The sequence below is a fragment of the Condylura cristata genome, unplaced genomic scaffold (assembly GCF_000260355.1).
Source record: "Condylura cristata isolate star-nosed mole 26May11 unplaced genomic scaffold, ConCri1.0 scaffold00009, whole genome shotgun sequence".
NCBI lineage: Eukaryota > Metazoa > Chordata > Mammalia > Eulipotyphla > Talpidae > Condylura > Condylura cristata.
The window spans coordinates 30,546,433-30,554,874 of NW_004567110.1; the positions used below are offsets into that span (position 1 = coordinate 30,546,433).

Genomic DNA, 8,442 nt, shown 5'->3' on the forward strand with positions numbered 1-8,442 from the left:
CGCCATGTGGTCACCTCCTGGGCAGGCGGGAATCGAACTCATGTGGAAGTGGCTTTAGCTTCTCAGTGCAGTGCTTTAACCCGCTGCGCCACCATATTTTTATTGACCATTTGGACATTTTTTAAAGCTTTAAAGGAACTTTTACTGTATTTAAGTAACTTTTGTGTCTTTCTCCTATAGTTTCAAAATACTTATACATTTTCACATTTGCCATAACCTCTCATGGCAGAGCTCCCAATTCACTTTAAAATAGATTAAATATTTTTCCTCTGAAAATTGTTCACTTTAAATTTTGGACTTAAACCTTTAAAATTTCTTTTGATAAATCAGAAGGCAAAAGATCAATACTGGATGGTTTCACTTATAAGTGGAATATAGAGAACCAAAGGAGGGGCAGAAGAAGACAACTCTTGAAAGCTGGCCATATAGATCTGAGGTATTCAACAGAGGAGGGGGACAAGTCACAGGGGGGAGAGAAGGAGAGAATAGGGACTTTTTTTTTTTAAAGATTTATTTATGCATACAGAACTGGGGTACAGGCCAGAGGCTCAGGGCTGGCAAGAGATTTCACCAGAGACAGAGTGGGGAGCAGAACAGGCATACGGATGAAGTACACTGCTGAGGGGAGCAGCGGGCGGGTGAGGGGAGCAGCGGGCGGGTCAGGAGAGGTCTGCCATGCCATGTGGTCACCTCCGGGGCAGGCGGGAATCGAACTCATGCGGAAGTGGCTTAAGCTTCTCAGTGCTGAGCCACCAGGGAGGGCCGAGAAGAGGGACTTTGGTGGAGGAATGTGAACGCTTTGCTGTGGGAGAACTCTTGAGGGGAGCTGGTGACCACACTTGAGGAGAGAAATCCTCTGTTATCAAAATATTAACAAAGTTGTAAAATAGTAGCACTTCATTAAAAAATAAATTAATAAAAACCCAGGTAAAAATACTTGTATATAAACAAAATTTTTTTGTCTGAATTCCTTACATGTTCTGCATTCTAATCTTTTTTCAATTATAGTATCTTCTTTCAAGTGGCTTGTATTTTGATTTTGTTAATTTTATCTTTAATAAAATTACCACAAAAGAGGCCCTCCATGGTGGCACAGTGGTTTAAAGCACAGCACTAAAAAGTTAAAGCCACTCAGCATGAATTTGAACCCAGCTGGGGAGGTGATCCACAAGTCTTGGCAGACCTCTCCTGGCCCACTCACTGCTCCCCTCAGCAGTGTACTTGATCAGTTGGCCTGTTCTGCTCTCTACTCTGTCTCTGGTGATTCCTCTCAGTGCTTCTGCATCTCTGCCCTGTACCCCAGTTCTGTATGCATAAATAAATAAATCTTTTTAAAAAATTACCACACAAGAAACCCTGTGTTGTCAAAATATTTTAAAACAGAAGCTTTAAAATTCAGTTTCTCGTTATGGTAAACTCTTGTGTTTTGCTTAAAAAATTACACCCTAGTAATAAAATTTCTAATATATCATACTTGGATTCATAGGGTAAATGTTTTTAGTCAAGGAGGAATTTTTATTTTTAAAGATTTATTTATGTATACAGAGCTGGGGTTACAGGCCAGAGGTGCAGGGGCTTGAGAGGATTCACCAGAGACAGAGTGGGGAGCAGAACAGGCAGATGGAGGAAATACACTGCTGAGGGGAGCAGCCGGCGGGTCAGGAGAGGTCTGCCGCGCCATGTGGATCTCCTCCAGGGTCGGTGGGGGTCGAACTCATGCTGAAGTGGCTTTAGCTTCTTAGTGCTGTGCTTTAACCTGCTGTGCCACCAAGGAGGGCCCTCAAGGAGGAATTTTTTATATGCCCAGATTTTAAGAAACATTTTAGACTTTCACATTTATATTTAAAAAATGAGATTAGCTTATAGTTTTCCTTTTCTTCTTAGTTTTTTTAAAAAATAAATATATACTTATAGAGGTACAGGCCAGAGGTGCGGGGCTGGGTAGGGGGGCAAGAGGATCCACCAGAGACAGAATGGGGAGCAGAACAGGCCGACTGACTGAAACACACTGCGGATGGGAGTGGTGCTCGAGACACGAGAAGTCTGCTGTCTCATGTGGGTAGGTCCATACCTGGGGATCAAACTCCAACTTGTACTGCAGCAGCTATGGATAGTTTCAGGTGCTGTGCCTCAACCCCTTGTGCCCGCAGGGAAATCCCCTGTTTTAGCTTTGATATAATGATTACATAGGCTGATACATAAATGAACCATGGGGTTTGCCTTATTTTTCTATATTTCTAAGAGTGTCATTGTCTATTCTTTGAGTATTTGCTAGAACTTTCCAGTGAAACTCCAGGCTGTGTGTGTATGTGTGAGTGAGTGTGTATGTATATTGGGCACATATGTGTATGTGTGTCTGTCTGTGTGTGTATACAGGTGTTAGTTTTTAAGATACTGAAATGTTCTCTTTAATAGTTATTAGTTTATGTAGATTGCAAATTCCCCTTTAAGTCAGTATTGCTAGGTAGTATTTTTCAATAAGTGTTATTTTCAAATATATAGGCATAAAGTTGCATACTTACTATGATTTTTATTTCTATTTTCTTTGTAAGTATCTTCCCCTTTTTATACTTTATTGTGTGTCTGCTAATCCTAAACAGCCTGTTTGATTACCATTTTGTTACCTACAGCTCTGCATTCCTAATGCAAAGTGAGAGCTGCCGGGTCACAGGCACCCTACATGGTGCTTTTCACATCAATTAAGAGCACAAAGCTGGATCACCCTGGGAAGAGGATGCATCATGAGGTATGACAGGGAATGCCTGCAAGGCTGGTGAAGGATGTAAGACAAGGGACCCCAGAAGCAGATCAGTGGGACGCCTTGTTGAGAAGATTTGAACTCCTGACTGGGGAACTCGGGCTTGAGCTGAAGTACAATACTGAGTCATCAAGAGGATGAGAAGTGCCTGAATAGCAGACTCATAATTCTTAATACTATAGATAACAGGTCCGCCCTTGCCCTTTTCCTTTTTCCTCCTTCCCCTTACAGCTGTTACTGTTATGATTATTTTATAAATAAAAACACCAGGATCTTGCTCGTCAGCAGCATCCTGCATTGTGCAGGCTGCTCCACAGCTCCCATTTCGTTATCAGCTTCTTTATATGTTTATTGAAAAAAACAAGATTTGGTTTATTGGTTATGTATTAATTTCTACTTTTATTTTCCTTTTTTATGTTTCTTCCTGGGTTTGCTTTTTTAACATTTTAAGATGGACACATTGTCCATTTATTTTTCATGTTTTTTCTTTTTAAAACAAATACTTAAAAGACTTCCCAACAGGAGAAATGACTCACTTCTCTGGAATTCCTCCCTCTCTTGAATCCTGTCTGTTTTTCTGCCCTGTTCAAGAAGGCTTATTTTGTTGAGGTATATTATTGAAGTCATTGTTGTAAATACTGATACACTGAGGTAATCAGAGAGGTATTGTCCATAGTAAGTTGCACATATATAAAAATGTGCAATTTGTGAATTTGTGCACATGCATATAGCCATGAAACCATTATGATCATCACAGAAATGAACATAATGATCATTGCCCAGTTTCCTCATCCCTCTTGATAATCACTCCTTCCCTACCCTTTGCTCCATCCCACCACCCCCTACTTCTCAAGCAATCTGATCTACCTTCTGTTTCTATAAACTAGTTTGCATATTCTAGAATTTTCTATAAATGAAACTGCATATATTTACATTTTTTTGGTCTTTTGATCCAGATTCTTTCATTCAGTATAATTATCTTAAAAAGTCAGCCATGTTGTTGCATGTATCAATAGGTCACTCCTTTCTAACACTGAGCCATGCTTCATTTATAGAAGTACCTACAATTTGCCTATCTACTCACCTGTTGCTAGGCCTTTAGATTTCCAGTTTGGCTTTCTTACAAATAAAATTTCTATGAACATTTAAGTGAAAAAAAAAACATAATATCTAAGAGTGGACTATTTGGGTCCTATGATAGGTATGGTTAAAAATATTTTGCATTGTTGTCTCAGTGGTTGAATTACCCAACATGTTATTGTAAGAGTAGACATTTCCTATATTTTCTTTTTTTGCTTTTGTCATTCCCCCTCCATTTAAGCATGACTCTCCCCTATGTAAGTGTGATTATTTGGTATGAGGAATGAGGTAGGTAATTAATCTTTCTCCAGGTGTTCTGCTAATTGTCCAAACGACATTTATCACATCTATTTGGTAGCAATGTCAATAACTGATACTAAAAGTTACTCTGAAAGCTCATTAGAATATTGGATGAAGATTTGGAAATCTTGTTAAGCTAAATAAGCAGAAACAGAGGTTTGTGGGATATTTGCAAAGTCAACAGGAAAGTAAACCATTCCCAAATGCAACATTAATTATGGCTATTTTGAGGATTTTTTTTTGCCTAATTTTAATGAAAGGACAGAAAACAAAGACATTTTAACCTCAAGTATTTGTCTCAGACAATAACTTTAAATAGTCTGTATTTTTTCCTCAATGATAATTATGTGAACTTAAGAAAATAAATTTGTTTTATTTTGAATTTAATCATGTTAGCTAAATGTAAAATAAGGATTAAAAAAATGAAATAGTCTTTCAAGTAGACTACTGTGGAAAAATATAAAACACAGAGTCAATATAATTCTTTCATGATTCATAGTCTAGAAATGAGCATTTCTCCTTTTTTAATTTCTTGATGATTTCTTAAGTTAAAATAAATCATCCATGAATGGATAAAATTTACATTTCTCAACTGGAAAAAGAAGTTACCATTGTTAGCTCTTTTAGATGTCAGTTGATTTCCAGGCATGTGTAGTATGACTTTGTAGTTTTCATGTCAATAAAGTGAATTCTTGAATATGGTTATTTTAGATTATTATATTATTATAATTACTATAAAGAAAGGATAATAACTCTTGTTCAAGAAATGTGGATGCACTTGAGATTTGAAACATTGAATAGCTTGATAAAAAATGCTCTTAATATAATCTAAATAAGATGAATGTATGGAATAATAGCTACTGTGAAGGAAATTCTGTAATGTGAGTGACTCCCTAATATGTACAGAGCACAATGCCAGACATTCTGAACAGTGAAAATTTAAGATGCTCCTGAGATCTGGGCTTTGGAGGAGGGCTGATTAAATCCCATCTCTGCCTAGAAGCAGATTTAGTATCAGCTAGTGTTGCTTTAGTTCTAAGTTCCCTCTTGCATAGCCCTATTAGTGAAGGAAGTTATCGAATGTTCTAGATAGTGAGAGGAATCCAAGTGTAAGAGTTGGATGGAGGTCCTTAAAAACCATAATGAAGTGTTGAAAGTCATAAAAACATTTAAACAACAAAATATTTGAAATTTCATTTGATTAACAAAAAATAATTTCTATTGAAAAATTATTTCAAAATTTTTCTCTTTCTAGTTCATTTCATATTACAGCTGGCTAAACCTTTGGTTTTAAAGTCATAAAGAAGAGAAAGCAATTTTTCCATGGAAGTCACCCTTGGGTCATAAGATTGAGAAGTGATCTAGTCAGGCTTGCTCAAACAGTGGAGACTGAAATGACTCATTAGGACTCGTTGTTATTAATAATGATTATTCAGCAAACAGAGAAGAGTTCCCAGTTGATGAAGTGTCTAGAAGCTGGCATGCATGGACCTTGGATAGTCCTGCATGGTGAGGCTAGAGCTGGCCACGGATGGGGGTGCTTCCATGGTCTAGGCACTTGCACACAATAGCTATAACACCTAACTGCCTGTATCGCTGGATAGGGGGGTAAGAAACTTCAGTAATAAAGTGGAAGGAGATTTAAAAGTATTTACTATTTAACAGAAATTTATCCTTTGGGAAGAATTTCTCATGTTACTGCTCCAACTTTTTCAGGAATGGAATTAATGTCCTACTACTAAATATAAGCCTGGGCCACCTTGGGGCTGTTGGTCATGATTTCACACCTCTTTGCAGAAGAACAAGCAAAGGGCAGCAGGACAGATAATTACCAACAAACTCTGGAGCCAAGAACCAGGGACCATGTGCAGGTCAAAGTCTCCAAGAGGCCAGCAGGTAAGGGGAACAGCAAATCAGACATCCAGTTAAAGCCACACTGAGTTTTGTGCCATGGAGGAAGAAAGCTGGTCTATTTACTCAGTTTAGACCAAGTGCTTGTGATTGTTCTACAGTGGCTAACAAAACTAGTATTTTGTTTGTGTTCTTCTAACCTGGCAAACACTTGGGATAATAGTCATAGCAATGCTAGCAAAATGCATGAGATGATTAAGTTATTTTCTTGAGACTTAAACAGTCTGCTTTCTTCCTCTTCCCTTTCCCTTTTTTTTTTCATCTCATCCCTTTCATGGTTCCCTCCCCACTGCATCATATCATATTTAAATGCTACACATGTAAATTTTATGTAGATAAAGTTAAATAATTGCAAACTTGGGAATTAAATAGTAGTTTAAGCCCTTCATGATTGATGTCCAAACACTTTCAATTGTGTAAATTGTAACACCATCACAATTTTTGGGTATCCACACCAAATATATAGAATTTCTTTCTATGTTCTTTCTATGTTCTATGTTCTAGTTGAGCTGAAGATCTAAATCTGCCCCCTTTCCACATCCCATTGGATTGTTTCATCTTCTTTCAACTCCACCAACTTCACATTATGCTTTAAATAGTTATTTACTAGTTTCTCTCTCTCTTTTTCACTCTTTCTTAATCTTAATTACAGGAAAGGAAATACTCTATAATTTTCAGAATTTAATATCTTTTGTCAACACTGTGATTTCTGAGCACACTTACTATCTCATCAAGTCAATAGATCCCAGGAAATAGCATGGGGTGGGGCAGGGGCCTGTGGGGAGGTACAGGACATGAGTCAGGGATGGAGGGGAAATTATTATTTTTACTTTATTTTTTATTTTATTTGTAGGTCAGTCACCAGGGAGATAAAATTATAGACAAAATGGTCTCTCTCCTTAAGTTGCTTGCAAAAGCCTTTGTAACTTACAGACATTTGCCGTTTTGGAGGACAGAGCTAGCTAGACTTAACTTTGTAAGCAGTAGCTTAATTAATCCATACTGTAGGGAGCAATAGGCAGAAATGGAAAATCTATTCCCCTTGATTGTGTCCCTTTAATCCCATTAGTTGAATACCTCTCTGTCCTGGAATCTTTTGTGTTATCTCAGATGATAGGCATGGATGTCACTTTTACACACGCAATGTGGAAACCTGGTTAGGTTTGTACAAGGTCAATGCTGTACATGGTATATAGTCAGAATTCCACCCTGATTTAAATAGGGTTCCACTTGGATTTATCATTTATTGAGTGTTTCTTATATGCTAGGCAGTGATAAATGCTTATGTCATCTCATAAAATTTCCAGAAAAATTCTGTGAAGTACTATTACTTTGCCTAGTTTACAGATAAAGAATTTGGGATGTGGAGAAATAGTCTTGGCCTATGACTACCAATATAGCTGATGGCCATTTGGTCCCTTTCCTTTCTTCTTTTGAAAATGGGACAAGAAGGTGTCAGGGAAAGGGAGGGCACACTAAGATTCTGAGGAGCAACCTATGGAAGCCTAAATGGAAATCATTTACTTAAAGGCTTCTTTATGGCAACAGTTAGATAGAATATGTATAAATCACTGGGTATGCTTAAGCTAAATGTTCCATAAAAACTTATGGAACATTTAATTTTATCCATAATAATGAATATTTAATCTCCCAGTTAAACTTCTAAGTTTAAAGATCCAATTTAAGAACAACAGAAAGTCATTGAATCTATTTGACATATATCTACAAAGTCTAAGGGCCATGTCCCCACAACACTGGCATCCTGACTGACAGAGACCTAGACTGAATCCCCTCTCTCTCTTTGGAAGGTTGATGTTAAATAGGATTCATTTCCAGCTTAATATTGAAACTTATAACCCATGTTTCTCATCATTATCCTTTCAGCTGATTTCTGAGTCACCTCACCTGAAGGTCTTATAATTCTATTTCATTTCATTTCAGAAGCAGTGGGCAACCTTGTAGATAAATGTTTTTTTCTTCCCATATCTCATAAAAGTAGAATTGTGACTCAGTTACATTTTCCAGAGAACCAAAGTAATACTAATATGTGTCCAAGCAAGACGTTAGTCACACAAACAGTGAGGTGTTGCTAAGCAATATGATACACACTTCATTAGTTGCAGCAGCAGTGGTGTTTGCTCTGAGTGCCTGTGATGTATAGTGGAGTCCAAGCTGCAGTGAGGTTCGCAAGAGACCGCCATGTAACCTTTGCTGTCAACTCGATATTTCCCTTTCTCTTTCCCAAGTTCCTTTGACTTGATTTCACACTTCATAATCAGAGTGAAATTAAAACAAGATGGGTGCTTTAGTGCTGAGTATGGAGTATCAATTAGCTGAGATGGCAACATCTGGGCTTGTGTGTGTGTGTGTGTGTGTGTGTGTGTGTGTGTGTG

At 37.7% G+C, this 8,442-nt stretch overlaps 1 pseudogene; it reads right to left on the reverse strand.

Annotated features, from left to right (window-relative positions):
* Positions 1-3,056, reverse strand: part of LOC101622805 — an 11,460-nt pseudogene extending 8,404 nt beyond the window's left edge.
* Positions 3,057-8,442: the final 5,386 nt, after the last annotated feature.